Source organism: Myotis daubentonii, chromosome 5 (genome assembly GCF_963259705.1).
Source record: "Myotis daubentonii chromosome 5, mMyoDau2.1, whole genome shotgun sequence".
NCBI classification, from domain to species: Eukaryota; Metazoa; Chordata; class Mammalia; order Chiroptera; family Vespertilionidae; genus Myotis; species Myotis daubentonii.
The window spans coordinates 98,211,090-98,232,437 of NC_081844.1; positions in this window are offsets into that span (position 1 = coordinate 98,211,090).

Sequence of the window (21,348 nt, forward strand, 5' to 3'; positions counted from 1 at the left end):
CTTGTACTTAATGCCTGCCCCATTGAATTAGATGCTCTATTTGGATTTTGTTATACTCAGGTCTTGATTTGCACCTTCTGTACCAAATACCCCACATTGGGGAATAGATATACAACCCTTGTGATCATCAAGGTGGCTTGTGTATCAGACACTTGGAAAAGGAATTTTTTAGCCGAATTAACATGATGCTTCTAAAGAGAGTAGAGAGAAATTAGGGGAATGATATTTTGGGGTTCTCAGATATCAAGATTTGAAATCACCTGATGCTGTTGAGTAGAAAAGGCCTGCTAGTCAGAACTATTTTCATGTAGGAATAAATCTTATTGCCTTGACCTAATACTGACCACAAGTCAGAGAGTTAAAAAGACTGAGATCATGAATAGGAAGAAGGGGCAGCAGAATGGAGAAAACAGGAGAAGCTAGGGGGAAATAAGGAAGAGAAATAAGGGAACTCTAAGGAAGTAGTAGAATGGGGCAGAAAAAAGAAAGCAAGGAAAATGGAGGAAAAGTAAGAAGAAAACCAGGAAAGATGAATCAAAAACTATGACACAACATAAGACCTGGGCACCAATCTCGTACTTAAGAGAGATCTGTTAGCTTCTCTAGGTTTGTGTTTTTCCACCTATCGAATGAATGGACTGGACTAGGTGATAGCTCAGGTCCTTGGTGGCTTATAGCTCTGTATAAGAGTAATACCAACCATTATAGATTACTTTGTACTGTGCATCCATCTGTGTCATCCTATTTGCATCTACCACTCTCCTCATTCACTCACCAGCTACAGTCATACAGGCCTTTCTGCTATTCCTCCAACAGGACACCCTGCTCCTCATCCCGATGCCCACCTTGGCCTTTCCATTGAAGCATTCTCCCGCAGATCTTCATGTGGCATTCTTGTATATCATTTAGATTTCTTCTTAAATACTACCTTCTTGGAGATTCCTCCCCTGACCTTCCTATGGAATAGGAGACCTTCCCTACAACTTTCCCTCCCTCCCTCTCTATTCCATTATTCAGTTCCACTTACTTGTTGTCTAGTATAAATACACATGTATGTATTTACATGTTTTTAGCTCTCTCTGAGGCAAGGATTTAGTCTTGTTCTCTAATGTATCCTTAGCATCAAGGACAGTATTGCTATGTAGTATGCATTCAGTAAATATGTATGGAATAGACCTCACACCTAGCTATGCCTGTAGACCAACCAGGTTTTAATATTTTCTTTTCATAGATCAGGATACTGCAGTATAAAATAGGGAATCAGCTTCAAAACATCCTGTGATTTGATGGTTATTTTTGCCTTATTCCTCTGTCACTCTGCACTTGCCTAGCATTTATAGTAGACTTCAGCACTGTGCTTCCCCCCACCCCCAAACTCTATAACATCCTGCTCTGATTAATAAATTGCAATCAATTGCAATGCCTAATTATCTCCTTAGGAGGTCTGAAAAGAATGTAATAGATGGAGCATACTTAACTCTCAGCATGGGAGGGGAGCTATGGCTGGGTAACCCAGAAAAAAAATGCTTCAAGGAGAAAATAATAAGAGAACAAATGTGAAGTTGTTCCAAGTACATGTAACTGAAATGTGTCTGCTACTTCCAAATGACAAGTTTAATAGAAGTTGTTCGGTTTGCTGTTCGGAATGCTTCAAGAAGTGTTTCTCCAAGTGTGATCTGTAGACCACCAGATTCAGCTATATTCCTGCAAATGCCCAGGAAAACTCAAGATTGATGGACTCAGAGGTCTGAAGGTTTAGTCTAGAAATCTGTATCTCCACTAATTTTCCCATGATGTTTTCTGATGCACACTAGAGTTTGGAACAAAATTGGCTGAAAGATTATACAGTCTCATTTTGCTTTTAAAAGAGCAATAAGCTTGGAAATAGGCATGTTTTCCTTTAGCAACAAACTTTTGCTGAGTGCCTACTACGTGAGAGACATGGTGCTAGGTGCTTGGATACAGAGACAAGTAAGATGTGAGCTTTGTGGTAAAGGACCTCTGTGTTGCTGTTTTTTTCTTTGTTTGCTTTTTAATCCCCACCCAAGGACTTTTTTCCTCATTGATCTTTTAGAGAGAATGGAGGGGAGGCAGAAGGGGTAGAGAGAGAAACACCGATCTGAGAAAGACACATCGATGGGGTGCCTCCCTCACATGGGGTAGGGATGAACCTACAACTGAGGTACATGTCCTTGGCTGGGAATCAAACCTGAGAACCCTCTGTCCATGGGCTGACACTCTAACCACTGAGAAAACTGGCCAGGGTGGGACCTCTATGTTTTAAAATCACGGAAGGTCAGAGAGAGAAGACAGTGCAGTAGCAGAGAGGGATCCCACCCATGGTCTGGGCTCTGTGTGGGACAACTGCTGTGAGGACATTTAAAGGGTTGTCCTGAGGAAGGAGCAAAATCCATGTTCTGCATGATCCAGAGGAGAGAAGTAAGACCAATGGGTGGCTGTTTCAGGAAAGTTAATTTGAGCTCCATATAGAGAAGAATTTTCCTGCAATCAGAGATGCCCAGCTGGGGAGAAAGGGATCTTTGGACTCATCCACGTGGATATTGGAAGACCATCTGCTGGGATTCATAAACAGGGATTCCCACACTTAGTGAGATGAAGCTCCATGGCTTCTGAGTCTGAGATTCACTGATTCACCAAAAATAACAACAACAAAACTGTATTAACTGATATTCCACAATAATATATGGGCCAAAATTCTTTTATATCTAGACACTGTGAAAGTTTATATAAACAGGCAAGACAGGCTCACCATGCTCAGAGAACAACAATGACAAAACAGGCACTGAGACATCTAGCATTCACTGCATGCTTATACTCTGCTAGACCTATGCCAAGCACCCTTAGTATTACTTTATTTTATCCTCAGAGCAACCCTGTGATGTGGGGACATTATTATCTCCATTTCCCAGGTGGGCCAATGATATTTTAATCCAGAAATTCTGCCAAGAAGAGGAGCACCAATTTGGAATGACTAACTTTTGCAGATTTTGAAATGTTCAGACAAAGTTCTCATGTGACTCTTTGAGTCTTTCCCTGGCTAATGTGTACTCAGCTCTCAGCTTTTGCCTTCAATGCCATTCCCTTGGGACAACCTTGTCCATGTCCCCAGAGTAAACCAGCTCTTCTGATCACAGGCTCCCATGGAGCCCTGGAACTCTCCCTCTTAGCTGTTATCCTTAGTTGCCATGAACAATCTTAAGAGAAGGAACTAACTTGAAATCCATTTAACAAAAATGCAATGCATTCCACTGAAACTATACCTCTACTTATGCTATACTGGCATCATGGTTCCTGAACCCTAAATAGTTCTGGGGAGTTGCCCAGCCTGGAAGAGAAATATAGGGTTTTATTTTTAGAATAGCCTGTATCTGTCACACAAAAATCTCACAGGTATCTGGACACAATTCATGGCTTTAGGTTTGTAGATGAAGCCCTCCTCAGGTGGCCCCTGACCACCACTGCTCTCTGCTGACTCTTCCTCCTTTCCCATCGCCCCCACCATAGAGGCCAGCTGTGCTGAGCTACCACAGTTCCCCTGTGAGCCTTGCTATTTCTTCTCTCCGTTACTTTGCTTACACTGTTACCTCTGCCTGCATTCCTGTTTCTTGTCTCTCTCCTTGGATATCTTTTCAGACCTCACCTTTTCCGTGAAGCCTTCCCCTGCTTAATTTGAGCACCCACTATATACCCGACACAGACTTCTATAATAATGCCTGAAACACTTGATTTCACCTAAGACTTCTTCTACTAGATTGGGGGTCCGCACACGCCTTCTGTAAAGACTCAGAGAGTTAATATTTTCCACTTTGTGGGCCACACAGTTCCAGTAACAACTACTGCTCAAGTCCGCTGCCAAAGCCTGAAAGTGGCCGCAGGTGACACATATATGAAAACAAATGGGCATGGGTGTATTTCAATGAAAGTTGATTTAGCAAAACAGGCATTGGGACAAATTTGGCCCACAGTCTATAGTTAGTTGATTTCTGTTCCAGATCATAGAGTTTTCAGGATACCAACACAATTTGTGTGTTTCTAGGAGCTAGCACATGGTGGGTATTCAGAAAATGATTCTTGGCTGAATAGATGATTCCAGTCCTGATATAAACTATGTCGTGAGCTGAGACAATTTCCCTTCCAACTAATATTTCAAAATTCGAACAGTCTTTCTCTTTCTAGCTTCAATTTTATCATCTGACAAATGGGGGAAATACCAGTGGCCTTGCATCCCTCATAGGGTTCTGAGAGCGGGAGCAAAGGGACCCTGCCCTTGGATGTGAACTATAAAGCACAGCACACACAGGAGGGAGTTTATCTTCTACCTTGTGTGGCTGAACCTACCACCAGGAGGTCTTTATGAAAATGTAGTGAACAAAGAAACATGCAAATATGAGGTCTGATTTGGCAAATGAAACTGAAAGGAACATCCCTTGCCATGGACAGAGGAAGAGCTAGGAGCAGTTAAACACATGGAAGAGGCAGGAGAAGCATGTGCCTCCAGCAGCTGGACTTTCTTGCCCTGACTCAGCCTCAGCGGGTGCTGAAGCCATACTCCTGCCTCATCATCACTGTGTCTAGCTCTCAGGGCAGGGATGGCTACCTGATCTGTCCCCTCTCTCCCCCCGCAAGTGTCAATGCTGGCTTCCTCTCAAGGCTGGCCTTAAGCTGAGAAGGATTCTGAGCCTGTGTCAGCTACAGTGAAGAGTTTTACGTGAGAGCAATGGTTGCTCAGGGAACTATGTCATGTAGGATAGACCCATCATAGATCAAGTTGCCTTGGGGACCTGAGTGTGTCCACTGCCATGGGGAGCTAAGGGAGCTGTGTAGGTTTTAGGCCCCTGGAAAGGCATACAGGGCAATTTAGAAAATAAGATGAGAGGGTGCCAAAATCTAACAGGGACCATTTCAAAATTTTAGAACCAGACCAGGAAAGATGGCAGAATTTGTCACCAGCTCTTTCCCCTTCTTAATCTCAAGAGCCTAAATGCCATCTAGTTTTATTGGTACTTTAGATTGCTCGTTGTATGGTCAGTGGGCCCTAGTGGGTTATTCTGGAAACTTTTCTCTATTAAGAACATTGCCTTTATCAGTAAGTTAACTCCAAGGTTTTCCCAATTGATTTATAACTCTTAGGCCAGTCTCACCCTATTTGGCTTCTGTCTGATTGATTTGTTGTTTGATTTTCTTGCTCCTTGGAAACACTCTGAATCCAGCTGACCCATCTGCCTCTGACTTTGGCCTTGCTCCCACGGTGGCTCTTAATACTGACTGTACTAAAGAATCTTCTGGAAAGCTTTTAAGATGGTTCAGAGCAGAGGTTCTAATTTCATTAGTGTGAGCAGGACCTGGGCATCGGTATTTTTTAAAAAGCCCCAGAGAGGATTCTCATTTTTTTCTTGAACACAGTGGTAAGAGCTCAGGTTCCTGACATAGTCAAGGATGGTTTTGTGTTCTAACTTCCCCACTTACAGTGTGACCATGAGAAAGTGATATAACCTCTCTGTTCCTTATTTATTTAGTTTAATGGGCCTACTAATAGTACATTCCTCATAGGGTTATTATTATGTAGAACAGATAACACATAAAAAGTACTTACAACAGTATCTAGAACAGTGGTTCTCAACCTTCCTAATGCCGCGACCCTTTAATACAGTTCCTCATGTTGTGGTGACCCCCAATTTCATTGTTACAAATTGAACATAATTAAAGCATAGTGGTTAATCACAAAAACAATATATAATTATATATGTGTTTTCCAATGGTCTTAGGCGACCCCTGAGAAAGGGTTGTTCGACCCCCAAAGGGGTCGCGACCCACAGGTTGAGAACCTCTGATTGAGAACATGGTAAGTGATTATGATGATGATCACCAGTATGATATATACATTTCATTTGCCTACTCCTGGACACTTGTGACTACTCCCAGACACAACAGCAAGCTAATTTTCTAGTTTTGCTTCTCCATTCTACTCCAGGGTATGTAAACACCTATTGAACAGGGGTCTAAAATAAGAGTCTGGAGACCTAGCTCTTAGAACCCAGTTCTGCCATATGTGACTTTGAGTAGCTATCCAGTTTGTTGCAAACAAAGCATACCAGTAATATACATGAAAGAACCCTACCATCCCCTGGGAGGGAACATGCTAATACTTCTCTTCATGGATGCTGTCCCACTTTCCTGGATTGTCTTTCCTCTCCTCTTAATTTTTTCTTCCAATATAATATTTTTAATCCTTTAAGAAACCTAAATTCTACCTTCTTCTTATGGATAGCATTGGTTTTACTTCTATTTACCACGAGTATTATTGGAATATCTCTTGGCACCCTCATTTTATTTTGTCTTGAATTATTACTTGTTTATTTCTATTTTCTCTTACTATGAGGTCTCCGAAGGCGGAGAGTACTTTTTATTTTTTTTCTCTCTGGTAGCTCAACATTTTCATGTTTTATTAACCAACTATGGCTGCATACAAATACTCTGGAAAGCTCAGAGTCATATGCAATTGGCATTGCTTTCTGGATCATGCTTTACTGGTCAGCAGGGGAAGTCCTGCTTCAGGCTGCATGTCTGTGGGTTGGCTGGGGCTGCTCTATCCCCTGTGTCTCTCATCCTCTTTCTGGGACCAGTCGGTTAGCTGGAGCATGTTCTTCTCATGATCACTGCAGAAGTGCAGGAGGATAAGCTAACCTATGTTAGCCATTTCCAGCCATTGCTCATGTTTTATCTGATATATACCACTGATCACAGAAAACCACATGGTTAAGACCTCAGTCATCTTTTATGAGAAGAATTGAAAAGTTATGAATGCAGAAAGTGACGAAGAATTGTAGCCAAAAATTCATTCTAGCACACTTGTTGCAGGGTTGAAAAAGGCAATAAAAAGGAAATAAACATTTCCATCTAATAACACCCATCTTGGTGCTGGAAAAACTTTTCCTAAAATATCTATCATGGAACACTCATTCCAGCAGACAGGACTAGGTGTTTCAGGATAAAGGAGGGGTGGGGGGTGTGGGGTGGGATTCTATAGTAGAATTAGTATGGGGAATACAAAGTTACATTTCAGTGGTGTTTGTTTTGTTAACAGGGGCATTGTTTTACCTTGTGTCAGGAATATGCTAAAGGACAATATAGTAGGTAGTTCTAGCAAAACTGACAGGAGCATAAAACTTTCCTTTTAGGAGCTTCCTGTTGAACTAGTGCTCCCTGCGACTCATTTGGGAACATGTTGTGTGGACCGATGGGAACAGGTTTTCTTGATCTTTTGCTTAGAAAGGTTTCCTGGTGAGCTCAAGAAGGATTAGAGCAGTAGTAAGGGCAGAAGAATGACCACTTAGAAAGTTAAATGAAGATTGGTAATAGAAAATGCACATAGTGAGGCAACTGTTTAAAAAATCATGCCCTTGGGAAACTCAGATAATAAATACATTTAGAAATTGAGAATCCAATGAGCACCTTCCATGCTGCAAGTTACTGTATTGTTAAAGCCAAACCTGGTAGATGAGGCAGTTATGCCTCTGAATTAAAAGTGCATTTCATTAATTGTGGTGAGATTGGCCTGCCTGGTCACTCCCCACCCTCTGAGGTGCTATGCTGCAGACTGCAAAGCTGGAGATGATGTTCAGGGACAAGCCCCCTGAGAAGTGAATTCCTGGCTCATCCTGTGCTCTCGCTCCACAATCAGTGTGCATCCTCCCCCTCAGTCCTTTGTTCTTTGCTTTTCTGAGTCTTTACTGAACTCTAATCTTAAGAACATGAAGTCAAAACTCTCTGGGCTCTGTTGACAAATAGCTGCTGTATTGATTAAATGGCTGAAACTGATAGAAGCCAAGCTATTGTTGTGAGTGGAATGAGGAGTGCAGATAAGCGCAGAGAGGGAGGGAACTAGAAAAAGAGACACAAAGCTGGTTTTGGAGAGGAGGAGAGGTCTTTGAACCCATGGGGGTGGTTGGGGGAGGGACATTTGTTTAGGTGAGTTTGTGAATCCAGACAGAATAATAAATCTGAGGTGAGACATAGTGATGTGAAGCACAAAATTTAAAGAAGCACAAAAAGTATTAGTCTCTGAGAATATATACATACATATATATATATATACATATATATATATATGTATATGTATATATATGTATGTATATATATATATAAATTTCTTTGATCTCCACATGCCTATTACAAGGTTTTTAGAGCAAAATGTTGACTCTCCGTGTCAAGAAATTAAATTATAAAGATATCGTTTATAGCAGAGCTATCATGCTTATGGGTGAAGTTGGATGGGGATAAGCTGGGGTGGGCGGGGACAGTACATGACCCATCTAAAGCACTGGAGGTGGGGTAATCTTCAGGCAGCTGTTGCTTTGCTAGAATAAGGACCCAGAGTTGTCAGATGTTATGAATTACAAAGAAAGGCTATAAATGCTCATTTTGCATGTTGATTAATACCTTCTGGGGCATGCTGTGTGGGTATTGTCCAACCCACCATTCTGGAGTCTGTGATCTGGGCCACAGGAGGTGAGGTGAGACTGGGAATGCCGGCCTCAGAGTCTGACTGCTGGACTCGGGTCCCGCTGACCTGGAAGGTTACTCAGTAACTGGCCTGGAATTTCCTTATTAATAAGAGGGGGGATGATCATACCTACGTCATTGGTAAGTGGCCTAACAGTCAAAGTCACCGTAACAGAGTCAGCTGTCCTCCAGCCTTTGGCTGTCCTTCTCTGGGATGCAGTCACATCTGGGTAGTGGCTTTGCAGCAGGGACATTTTCTAGCTCCTGCTTCCAGCCAGCGGTGGCCTGGTGAGCACTTCTCAGTAATGGACTGAGAACGGAAGTAATATCTATCACTTTTGGGCCGCGGCTTTCAAGAAGTAGGGATGCCTTCTTCTTGCCGTCTCTGCCAGACGAGATGATGAGGGTGACGCTGAGCACAAGATGAAAGGAGACTGGATCTCGGAGGCGCCACGCGGAGGAAAGCCAGCTGCTGACCATGAACCCACCTGTGCTGTTGTTGAGTGATATGAACTTGTACTTTGTTTGGGCCATTATACACTTTGTGATCAATGTGTCACAGCAGCCTGGCCCCGCCTAAGGATAAAATTCTTGACACATGGCAGGTGCGATGTGAGTGTGAGTTCCTCTCCCTTGAATTGTGCTCATAATTATGCTGAGATACCATCTGTTTGCTACCTGTTGTGGTGCAGCACCTTCCTAGGCTCTTTGCCCGCACAGTATCATCCCTCACCACAGCTCTGCAGGGTAGGTGTTCTCACTTATATTTTATAGAAGCAGAATCAGTGACTCTGAGAGGTGAAGGTGTGCATGTAGGGTGACTCAGCCAGGAAGTGGTAGCGCTCTGGTGTGAATAAGGTCTGTTTAATTCCACACCTGGGCTCTTGTAAACTGTACCGGCTTCCTGCTCTGGCACTGGGGGTGAATGGAATATAATGGAAGAAGATTCCAGATGGCCCTGACTATTATGCTAGGAACTTTAGTCCTTTCTGTTTCAGTGGTTTGCAGGCTGACGCTCTATCCACTGAGCCAAACCAGCTAGGGCTAGTCCTTTCTGTTTCTTTACTAATAAATAGAGCAGCTTTAGAAAACATAATTCAGGAAAAATGTGTGTGACTTCCTGCTGGAATCTAAAAGGCATCTTTGCTTATCCAAATTGGATAAAAGATGTGCTTTTCCCAAACCACTTTACACTGAATTATTCTATGATAATAGCATTAGACTGGACTTGCTCAGTTTCATTTATGATAAGCGAAGAGCCATTTCAATGTGCAAGAGACAGTATGTTCTAATCTCAAGGTTGTTTTTGTAACCGTAGGGCCTCCATATACTTTAGCACACAATAGGCACCTAATTATGGGTTGAAAGGAAGAAAGGAAGGGAAGGAAGAAGGGAGGGAGGGAAGGAGGGAAGAAGAAACAAAGGGAGGAAATAAAGGAGGGAGGTGGTAAGTGACAACAGGAAGAGAGGGATCAGGAAAGGGGCATCAGAAAGGTACTAGGAAAGGAGGGAGACAAGGGCAGAGAAGAAAGGGAACAGGAAGGCGAGGCATTAAATTACTGATGTTACCTGTGCTCTATTTCTGGTTGAAGTCCCAGTACTTGCAGCGTCCTAACATAAATTTAGAACTAAAAGTCACCGTGGATATCTTTTCTGAGCCCTCTCTTTGAAGATGAAGAAAGTGAGATTCAGAGGTTAGACAAACTGTACAAGGTTTCCCAGCTAGTTCATTGCAAAACCAGGATCAGAACCTAGTTCTTTTAACTCCCAATTACACCATGTTTAAAAAAAATTTCACCATACAATTGCTGCAGCAATAACTGAGCTGAGATGGAAGCACAGAGGCTCTTTGGCAGAGAAATCCGCAAAAATAAGTTCATATGTGTATATATGTAGCTTCATTATTCTGGGCCAGTGAGTCAGGCAACCAAAGTGGCTAAATTTCAGGGAAGTTCGTTGAAGTCCTAATATACATTACATTTGGCAAATTTGACTCCAGGGGCTCAGCGAAGACAAGGACTCGCAAAGAGGAAGGGCAGAGAATAAATAATGCAGGTGACTCGCCAGTCACTCCACTGAACCATATGGCCCGAGGCATCCTGACACGGAGCTACCAATATGCTCTTCTCCCTGGGTAGCGAGTTTCCCAGGGAGTGAGCCTCTCACTCCGCTGAGTGTTTAGTATTTAAAGATACATATTTTTCATACAACATTGCCCCTGAATGCAAGCCAACTCACCACTTCATCTGGTGCTCAGTCGAAGAAAGAGCAATCTGTTCCCAAATCGGAGCAAATGCAGTCTGTGCTGGGTACGCTGAGAGCTCGTGTTATGATCTCCACTCGTGCCTTTGGAGGGGTGTTGATGGGTGATTTCTGACTATCTGTGGTGTTTGCTTTAGAAGCTGACTTGAGATCCCTGTCCCCAGTCGAGGTGTGAGATTTCTGTACCGATTTCTACAATGGACAGTCAATCTCCTATTTGCTTCCTTCTCTGACTTTAACATGATCAGGCATCATGCACTTTAACTGCAGCTAGAGACATTGGAACCTCGACTCAAAGTGTGTTGCTGGGTGAATACATGTCTGGATATTGGACAACTCCTATAATACTGCATATTCATAAGACAAAACTGGTAGGTGTTTTTTAATGGCAATATTTAAGATTCCTCTAATTATAATGACCAACAAGTATTGCCCCCCAATATAGAAATCCTATAGATTTCAAAGAGCAGTAGGTAAGAAGCCAAAGGTCCTGAGTTCAAATCTCAGCCTGCCAGTGATAGGCGGGTGGCACTGGGCATGTCATGAACACTATCTGGGTTTGATTTCCTCACTTAAAACATACGCGGGTAGCAATGATCTCAAGAGCTGCTTCCAGATTTTATATTGCTTCAGTCTACTAAGTCTGTTTCCCTTTCTTGTACTCAAAAGGAGAGGAGGGCCCTAGCTTGTTGGCTCAGTGGATAGAGCGTCTGCCTTCGGACTCAGGGGTCCCAGGTTCAATTCCAGTCAAGGCCACATGCCTGAGTTGTGGGCCAGTCACCAGTAGGGGGCATGCAGGAGGGAGCCAATCAATAATTCTCTCTCATCATTGATGTTTCTATCTCTCTCTCCCTCTCCCTTCCTCTCTGAAATTATATATATATAATTTCACATATATATATTATATATTATATATATATTGTATTATATATATTAAGGAGAGGAGGAAATCGCTGTCTAGAATCTGTATCTGTTGGCCCACCTGCCACTTGGTAGATCAGAAGACAAGCACCAAATTCAGACTATAATTTGGCTCATTTCCAAATTAGAAGTTTGAGTCTGTCTCACTTTCTCCTAGAGGATTCATTTTTCTTTTTTTGCTGCTGCAGGTGCAGTTACTCATTTAATTCAGCTTCACTTTTTATAACCAGCATTCAAATATAAGGACCCCCCAGTGTGTGCCTCACTGTCTTCTACTGCAGCTTCATTCCAGTGAATCGGTGCACTGCTCACTGGTTAGGGGGTTGTCCTGGACACTGGCTTTCAGGCTACTAATGTTGTCTGATTTCAGTGCCACCCAGCGGCTCATTAGCTGAGAGACCCTGCCCAGCTCTATCTGGTTCTTCTAAGAATCAATGACCAGGAAAAGTTGATATTTCTTCAAAATCAGAGTGAAAAACCCACTCTGTGATGTTGGGCTTGCCTTTTCTTCCTACCAACCTCAAAGAGCAATGACAACTCCTGTCCCAGCCAAAGCACAATCCAGCCCCATAACATGCTATCATCACCTGTTGAGTTGAAAGCATTAGGAAGGAAGAGACCAAGAGGAGAGGACCCAACCACTAATGAGTGGGGTGGAGAAATAAAAGATATCACCAACAATTGAAAGCTTTCCAAAGGAGGACAGGGCTTCAGATGAGTGAGATGGCTTCTATTTTTTGTAAGTCCTCCAAAGACATGAATGGTCACCAGCTGAAAGAGATTGGGTCCTTATGAAGGGGGAAAAAGCGGAAATATAGCTGATTCTAATGAGAAGATACATTCACAAATCTATTTCTGACTCTTGTCTGAGCCATTATTATAGAGGCTCCTTCCCCTGAGAGCCAAGGCATGGGTGTGTCTTCTCATGCCATAGTGGAGTGTGTTCATGTCTGTCTTTCTCAGCTAACTGTGAGGACTTCAGGGCTCAGACCAGACACTTATTACACAATTTCCTTCATTAAACATCCTTTTAGAACATCTCTGTTTTCACTGCCCTCATTTTCAATAGTCCCCCTGTTTTTTCTTTTGTAGTCACAGACACGGGATGGAAGAGAAGGGGAAGTTTAAGGTCCTCTCCTAGGACTATGTTTATCTAAGTATAAGTTGTAAGTGGAAAATTTAATAGAGACAAAACTAATGATTGCAGGGGTGGCTGAGGAAACTAAACAGAAGAACCCAAAGCTAGAACATAAACAAGATGTAAGCAATTCCAAATTAGACCAGGAGCATAATAAGCATTCTGAGAAGGGGGTGATGACTGTGGGTTGGAGCTTCGTGTGGCATTCAGCTGCCAGAGTCAAGTTTAGAAGAGAACATCCTCCAGAACAGTAGCTGGATGTGTAGTGTGGGAAGCTGGGAGAGCTCATACATTTGCATTGACTCTTTCCTTTCATCCAAGAGCCAAAGGAGGGCCCAAATCCCCTGAAGCCAGCAGGGGGCGCCAAGTTGCCTGAACAGACCTCTGCTCTTTGGCTATTGGCTATGGAAAGGAAAGTATGGCAGCTTTGTAGAGCAAAGTACTCACTTGCTATATTTAAAAGCGCTGATGTTCCATATCCACCAATTTATCAGAAGGCACCTACACAATGTATTTTGTAACAGTCAAGGGCAAGAGATAGTCTAAGGTTGAAGGAGGGGTACAGTGATAAAAATACAAGAGTGGGTAACAAGGAAATATTTAGTTGAGTTAAAAAGAGACTCAAACAATGTTTCTGAAAGACTGAGCAGATTCAGATGGTGTGTATTCTTTCAGCTGGTCTGAATTTAGCCTCTCAGGAGCAGGCGACAGAGAATTTTGCTGAAGTTTATGTGAGCCAGACATTTTACTAAGCACTTTTTATGGCTTGTCTCACTCAACCCTCCCAACATCATTGGACTCCTTTTTAAAGATATAGAAATGATACACAATGAAGTTACATAAAACTGCCAATAAGTGCTGGAGCCAACATACAACCCCAGACAGCCTGAGTTCAGGACCTACGTTTTCAGGTGAGAGCTCTCTCTTATTGCGGCAAGTATTATGTTGCATGATTTACAATAATCTTATTTAAACAGTTCCCACCCCCAAAATACTAAAACAGGGAAATCAAGAGACTTGCCACATAGCTAGTACGTAGTTGAGACAAGTCTGATTATTTCAAAGCCATACTCCTGATTTAGGAATGGGGGGAGTATAGAAAAAGAATAGCCTGGCCGGCATGGCTCAGTGGTTGAGCATCAAGCTATGAACCAGAGGTCACAGTTCAATTCCTGTTTGGGGCACATACCTGGGTTGCAGGCTCAATTCCCAGTGTAGGGCATGCAGGAGACAGCCAATCAAGGTTTCCCTCTCATCATCATCATCATCATCATCATCATCATCATCATCATTTCTCTCTCTCTCTCTCTCTCCCTTTTGCTCTGAAATCAATTATATATATTAAAAATATATATATATATATATATATATATATATAAAAGGAAAGTAATAGATCTTGACTCCTCCCCTTAGTTTATAAAGGATACAAAAAAAAAATCCCAAAAAAACAACAACCCACAATTGACAGAAAACAGCACAATTAAATGAAAACTCTGGTTCAGGGTTTGAGATGTGGCAGTTGAGTGCTGTGGGTCAGGAGGAATGGGGACATTAGGGCTGAAGTGGCCAGAAAGCTTGTAGAGGAGGAGGTTGGTTCTGAGATGTGCAGGAAGACTTGCCAGTCTCTCGTTTTAATCATATCCCCATCTATCTGCTTTTTTCTCTATGGGTCTGAAATAAACCTCTTGTCTATTTTCAGCTGAGTGATGCCATGGAGATGGGCTTGGTGTCCAGGAAGCAGAGATCTAAGCAATGTGTCCTGGCGTGCCTTCTGACTTCTGGTCCAGGAGAGCGGCAGGGCGGCCTCTGCGGGAGGACCCCGCCTGTGCCTGGGAGGAGGAGGCATGAGCTGCAGAGGAAGGTCTCAGGTGGGGTCATTAGAAGGTGAAAATAAAGGCTGCCAAGGACTATCTTTTCACTGGAGGAGGCTTTAGCAGCAAACATTTGCAGACACATATATTCAGTGCCATTGTGTGTAGTAAGATGGGCCAAGGAGATGATCATAAGAGAGAAGGAAAAGGTGTGTCTGTGATATATTTTCACACAGTTTTGAGTTTCGTAGAGAAAACACGAATAGCTGCCTTGTGCTGAGAGTGTGCTATGTGTCAGGTGCCCAGCATGCTTGGTCTCTCTTTGCAGGGATTTCTATTTAACGGGGGGGGGGGGGGGGGGGGGGGGGGGCTAAAAATGGAGAATTTAAAGATGCTAAAGTAAAAATCGCACCTCTTTGAGCCCAGATTGGCCTGAATGCAAGGCCCAGGCTTGTTGACCTAACACTCGCGTGTCTAACAAGGGCCCACAGGACCCAGGCCATAGATAAAGCGCATGGGCAGGCCCTCCCCTCCCACCAGGCGCAGGCTTGTGTGTGGTTTCTGTATCTGTCTGTGGGAAATGAGCAACAAGAGGTGGGGGCTCTGTACACTGAGATGGGATCTTCTTGCCAACACAATGGTGGAGGCTCTTGGGGGGCAGCTGGGGTGAAACTGCTGTTCTCTGTCTCCATCATCTTCAGTCCAAGTTGGGGGTGAAATCTATAACAGAGCTTCCACAGAATGGCCCGTAGGATGACTGGACATTTCTGCTAACTGCACTGGGTCCTGGTTAAACAGCAGCCCAGTATGGTTCCCAGAAATTATGTAAGTTTGCAATTAAGCACTTTCTGTTGGAACTAACCAGGGTGGATTCTGTGATCTGCAAAAGTACCTATGACTTATATTACCCCATGTGACAATGGGGAAACTGAGGCTCAGATGATGTGACTTGCTTAAGCAGTCCTTCCTTCTATCATCTTCCTTTGGCACAGGTAAACACATTTTCTCATAAAAGTCCATTATGGGTGAGGTTTATCGGTAAGAAGCAGGTCATCAGCCTGTTCAAATGCTTTTGCCCTCAGTGACTCCTATCACGTGGCACTATTTCAGGTAACAATATGGAATTCTCTCTTTGACCTAACTCCAAAGGACTAAGAATCCTTAAAAACACCATACATGGGATGTAATACGTGGTGCACTAAAATGAAGGCTGTATGAATGTGTACTGATTTTGCCAATTCAGCAGATCGATCTCTCTCTCTCTCTCTCTCTCTCTCTCTCTCTCTCTCTCTCTCTTTCTCTCTCTCTTTTTGTGCGAGCCTCCTGCTTTTCAGTACAAAACTGTTGTTCCTCCCTCCAAGTGAATCTGATGGGACTGAATCCAAAGGGCTGGCATGTGACTCAGATTGTCCAGGGCACCAGTGTTGTCTGTGTGAGGAGCACGACTTAGCAAAGTCAATCAGAAGCCGTATTAGGGGTTTGTTCTGATGAGAGTAGGAGCTAGATCAAGAGTGAGGGAGGGGGTGAGGGGAAAACGGAAGAGAAGGGAGGGGGGTGGAGAAGGGAAGAAAGAGAGAGAGATTTCCATTGTACCCCATGTTTCTGTAAGCCGGGAAGCTTACAGAAACTACAAGGGACCATCTTAACAACCTATTAAAGAAACCTATCTAAGACTGAAATTCAAAAAGAAGAAAATAGCTAATAACCGGGAGAGGGGAGCCAGAGAAAGAGAGTTGGAGAGATGGGCGGGGAGAGACTGATAGAGAGAAAAAGGCAGAAAGAGACAAAAGGAAGATGGCAACAAAACCAGAGAAAGGGCAGTTACTTTACACCCAGGTACAGACACACAGACACAGCCAGGAAGCAAAGCACACACAGACACATACAAACATACACAGAGACAAAGGTATATGCAGAGAGACTCAGAGGGACTCAGTGCGACTTATGCTGGATGGTATCATTTGTATTCTGCAACCATCTGTGCCTAAAACACTAACCTGTTCATTAGACTTCCTGGTTCTAAGAGCCAGCATCCTCAAGGCCATCCATGTGGCTTGGAGTCCTGAACAATTCAACCTAAGAATCTGGTGCTTCTGACTCCATCGTGGTCACTCAACCAGCTGTGAATCTGTGACCTTCTCTCAGATTCTGTGACCTTCTCTCAGATTCCTCTCTCTTATCAACTTTAAAAAGGCAGCAGTGATACCTGCTTTACCTAACTCCAGTGTTGGGCAAGCAGATATGATGAGGCTATGAAACAGATTGAGAAGTAAAGAACTGCTATACAGACATCATCACGCCATCTATCCTGAAATTATCATCTGGTAGGAGCTTGGTTGTTTTTAACGCTGTGGTTTCCACGATGGACAGGGCTGGAGAAAAAGCCAGTCCACACAGGAAATGCTTTGTGAGGGAACAGAAAGAAGCTATTAAAAGGTGTCAACCATTTGAGGAACTGATGGGCCAAATGGGAGGAAATTGCTGTGAACAGAGATGATCGATACCTTGAGGAAGGGACCCAGAAAATTAGCATGGTCACCTGTCGTACAGTGGCTCTCACATCTTCATTTGCTTCCAGATGGAAAGAAAATGGGGAAGAACCCGTAATCCCTTCAAATCCATTTTGTTGAACTGGTTTTGCAGAGCTCAATCTTTGGTTTAAAGGAAGAAAAATGTTTCTTAGACTTTCACCGCATGCCCCTCAGCTGGGAGATGTTTCATTTGTGACTTGTTGGTTTTCTTTAGCAGCAAAACTGCTGTCACTGACTTGTGTGGTAATGAAATAATAGACCCATGGCAGTGATGATGAATTAAAAGGGAGCTGAAATCTGAATGAAATCATCTCAAAGCATTTAGTCCAAAAGAATATCTATATACTGAGTGCAGGACAATGACAGAGATGTCTCATGTCCTTTATCTCCTTGAGGACTCACATGTGGGGAAGGTATTGAAGCACATCGGGTAGATGAGGACACTGGGGGTAGAGAATACAGGTGAGAAGCTCCCAAACCTGGCTGTGCATTAGTATCATCTAAAGTGCTTGTTTAAAAAAACAGATTGTTTGGCCAAAGCCTGGGCGATTCTGGTGTATGAATCAGGTTTGGGAAAACGTGTGTTCAGTAACTTGGGGGAGATTATACCGCTCGTTGGTGGGACCAGTACTTAACCTGGGTCTGTCTGAATCCAAATTCTATATTCTTTTGTTTTATTATCTTTGTTGATGATCCTCCAAGGTAACTTACGCAAACAAACAAAACCCTCACCACAGGCATCCTTTGTATTTCTCCCTATGCCGGGAGCCGGTCCATCCTTGCTGTTTCAAGGGACCTGGCATATATGGCATACTTTTCTTAATATGTTTGCTCACCTTCTTGGCGCTGTGTTTTAACCAAAGTCACCTCTCCGAGAAAGGTTGAATCCCCAGGTAGGGATTTTCCCCTGAAGTTAGGGAGGGAATAAAACCCCTCAACTAAGTGCCAGGCGGGTAATTAATCCCTTTAACTACGAACAATCATGCTTAAACTACATAATCTTTTCTCCCTGGAATGGAGATAAGAAACGCCCTAACCTTTGTAATAGAGATTGATAGGATTGAATCAACTGGTATAAATACAGTTGTAACAAGACAGAAAGACTCAGAACTCAGGGGACAGAACTCAGAACACAGAACTAAGGACACAGGGCTTGGAAGACAGGACCAAGAGAGACAGAATTCAGAACACAGAACCTACACAGAGCGTTCTCTAGAGACAGAAGAACTTCGCTGGCGAAAGCATGCTGGAGGATCCTGGACAGGGACTGGCCTCGGAGCTTGGAGACAAAGCCTGGCGAGAGAGCATGGCAGGGGATCCTGGACTGAACCTGACTGCGGAGATTGGCAGGAGAGCCTGACTAGAATCTGGTGACTGAACCTGACTGGAGAACCTGGACAGAACCTCTCTGGAGATCCTAAGCAGAACCTCTCTGGAGATCCAGACCAGAACTTGGCTGGAGATCCAGGCTAGAGATCCTGGCTAGGCTGCTGATCAACTGAACGCTGTCTCCGTGTCATTCCTTCTTCGCCGACTCCGTCCACACCTTTGGGGAACCCCTGGACCCGCTGGGGCAGGACCCCGGCATCTGGCGCCCGAACAGGGTTCCCCTAGGTAAGCGCCCCGCACTCGGGACGGATAGGACTCCACCGTAGGAAGAGGGTGGATAGTCTTCGCCGACTCCGTCCACACCTTTGGGAACCCCTGGAACAGGATTCCCATAGGTAAGCCCCCCCCCCCCCATTGAGAACCCCACACTCGGGACGGATAGGACTCCACCAGGGTACTGCAGACCCCCCTATAGAGGATAAGTAGGATAAGAAGGTGGATAGTACAGAACTTAGATTGAGAAGATGTGCCATACTGAGTCTAAAGAAATAAGACTCTGTATTGATCTTTTAAACACATATGCTTGCTAGCAGAGGAATTAATGTTACTCCCAGTCAGACAGAACGTTTTATACAAGAAGTGTGTCCATGCTTTTCTGAGGAAGGAAAGGTAAATGTAATGGCATGGGAGAAGGTAGGCCCAAGGAGCCTTATCCTTAACCCCACTGCAGCCTTTCTACCCTGGGAAAGTGCAGGATTGGCAAGCTCTCCCTGGGATGATAGATCAGGACTCAGGTAATAGCGGAAAGTGCCAATCCTACTCTTAAAATGGATATAAGAGAGCATTTGAGGTTTTTCTTTTTAATGCTTGCTTTTAAAAAATAAAAAAAGGGGGAATTTGCCGGGAGCCGGTCCATCCTTGCTGTTTCAAGGGACCTGGCATATATGGCATACAGTTCTTAATATGTTTGCTCACCTTCTTGGCACTGTGTTTTAACCAAGGTCACCTCTCCGAGAAAGGTTGAATCCCCAGGTAGGGATTTTCCCCTGAAGTTAGGGAGGGAATAAAACCCCTCAACTAAGTGCCAGGCGGGTAATTAATCACTTTCACTATGAACAATCATGCTTAAGCTACATAATCTTTACTCCCTGGAATTAAGATAAGAAACACCCTAACCTTTGTAATAGAGATTGATAGGATTGAATCAACTGGTATAAATACAGATGTAACCAGACAGAGAGAGACAGAACTCATGAGACAGAATTCAGAAGACAGCAAGACACAGAACTCAGGAGACAGAATTTAGAAGAGAGCCAAGAAGACAGAACCTACACAGAACCTACAGACAGAAGAACTTCGCTGGAGAGAACATGGCAAAAGATCCTGGACTGAACCTGACTACAGAAATATGGCAAGAGAACCTGACCAGAACCTGGTGACTGAACCTGGCTGGAGAACCTGGACAGAACCTGGCTGGAGAACCTAGCGAGGGAACATGGCCACAGAACCTGGCTGGAGATCCGAAGCAGAACCTCTCTGGAGATCGAGACCAGAATTTGGCTTGAGATCCTGGCTAGGCTGCTGATCAACTGAACGCTGTCTCCGTGTCATTCCTTCTTCGCCGACTCCATCTACACCTTTGGGGAACCCCTGGACCCGCTGGGGTTGGGCCCCGGCATCCCTATATTGAAGACATTGCATCCCAGATAGGAAATTGCGAATCCTATTGAGTGTACACTTCTGGAAAAACGATTTTCCCCCGGTGATGGTTTTGTCTACTTTACATTTAACACAGGGCTAATTAGGTGTTCACTGTCCTATGCCAGGTTCAGTGAGTGACATTGGACTGGTTATCTGCTGGCTGGTGAAATTAAGAAAACAAAACACACTCACTGGAGTGGGGAAGGTCAGGCGCCTTAATAAAGGGTTGTGGCTTTGTGAAATTGGAAAAGAAATGATGTGTTCTGAAGCTATTTTCATCCCATTAACTTAAGTCAAGAAGAATAAAGGCAAATGCAGTTTCCAAATTAGCCTCTAAATCTGATGTGCATTGAAGGGGCAGCAGCGACTTTTCTTCTACCACCTTCTCTGTTTTTTCACACCTCAGCTTGGGAACTTGGAACTGGAATAGTCACCCATGCTGGGAGGATACATGCACTTCTCATGTTTTCTATGACAGGACACATATTCCTGAGCTCAGTGTTTGCAAATCTATTGTTCCGGAAGGAAGGAACTCATCCAGGCAGCTCCTCCCACCAACTTCTTCTTTAGGACAGAATTCAAACAAACACAGGGCTCAGATGCCTCTAACATGTAATTCAGAGCTAGTGGCAAACTTATTTTATTCAATGTAATCAGGTTTCTCCAGGCGGTTATGATTTGGGACATTTCTCCCAGAGTGCCCAGGTAACTGAGAAAAGGGACTTTGAACCAGAGAAAGCATGGTGATAGCTTAAGCCCTTCTCAAAAGAGTAGAGAGCGTTTCTGGTTTATATAAACCATAGAAATCCTTTCACCCTGATGCCCAGCAGAAGGACATTCCAAAGTGACACGTACATAATATATGTGTAATCTTTCTGGTAGTCACAGTAAACAACAATTCAGGATTTTCCCAACGCCCAGATAATCTGAAACGAAGACTGGCATTTCACTTTTATTTTTTTTTTTATTTTTTTATTTTTTTAAAATATATTTTATTGATTTTTTACAGAGAAGAAGGGAGAGGGATAGAGAGCCAGAAACATCGATGAGAGAGGTCGACCAGCTGCCTCCTGCACGCCCCCCAGTGGGGACATGCCTGCAACCAAGGTACATGCCCTTGACCGGAATCGAA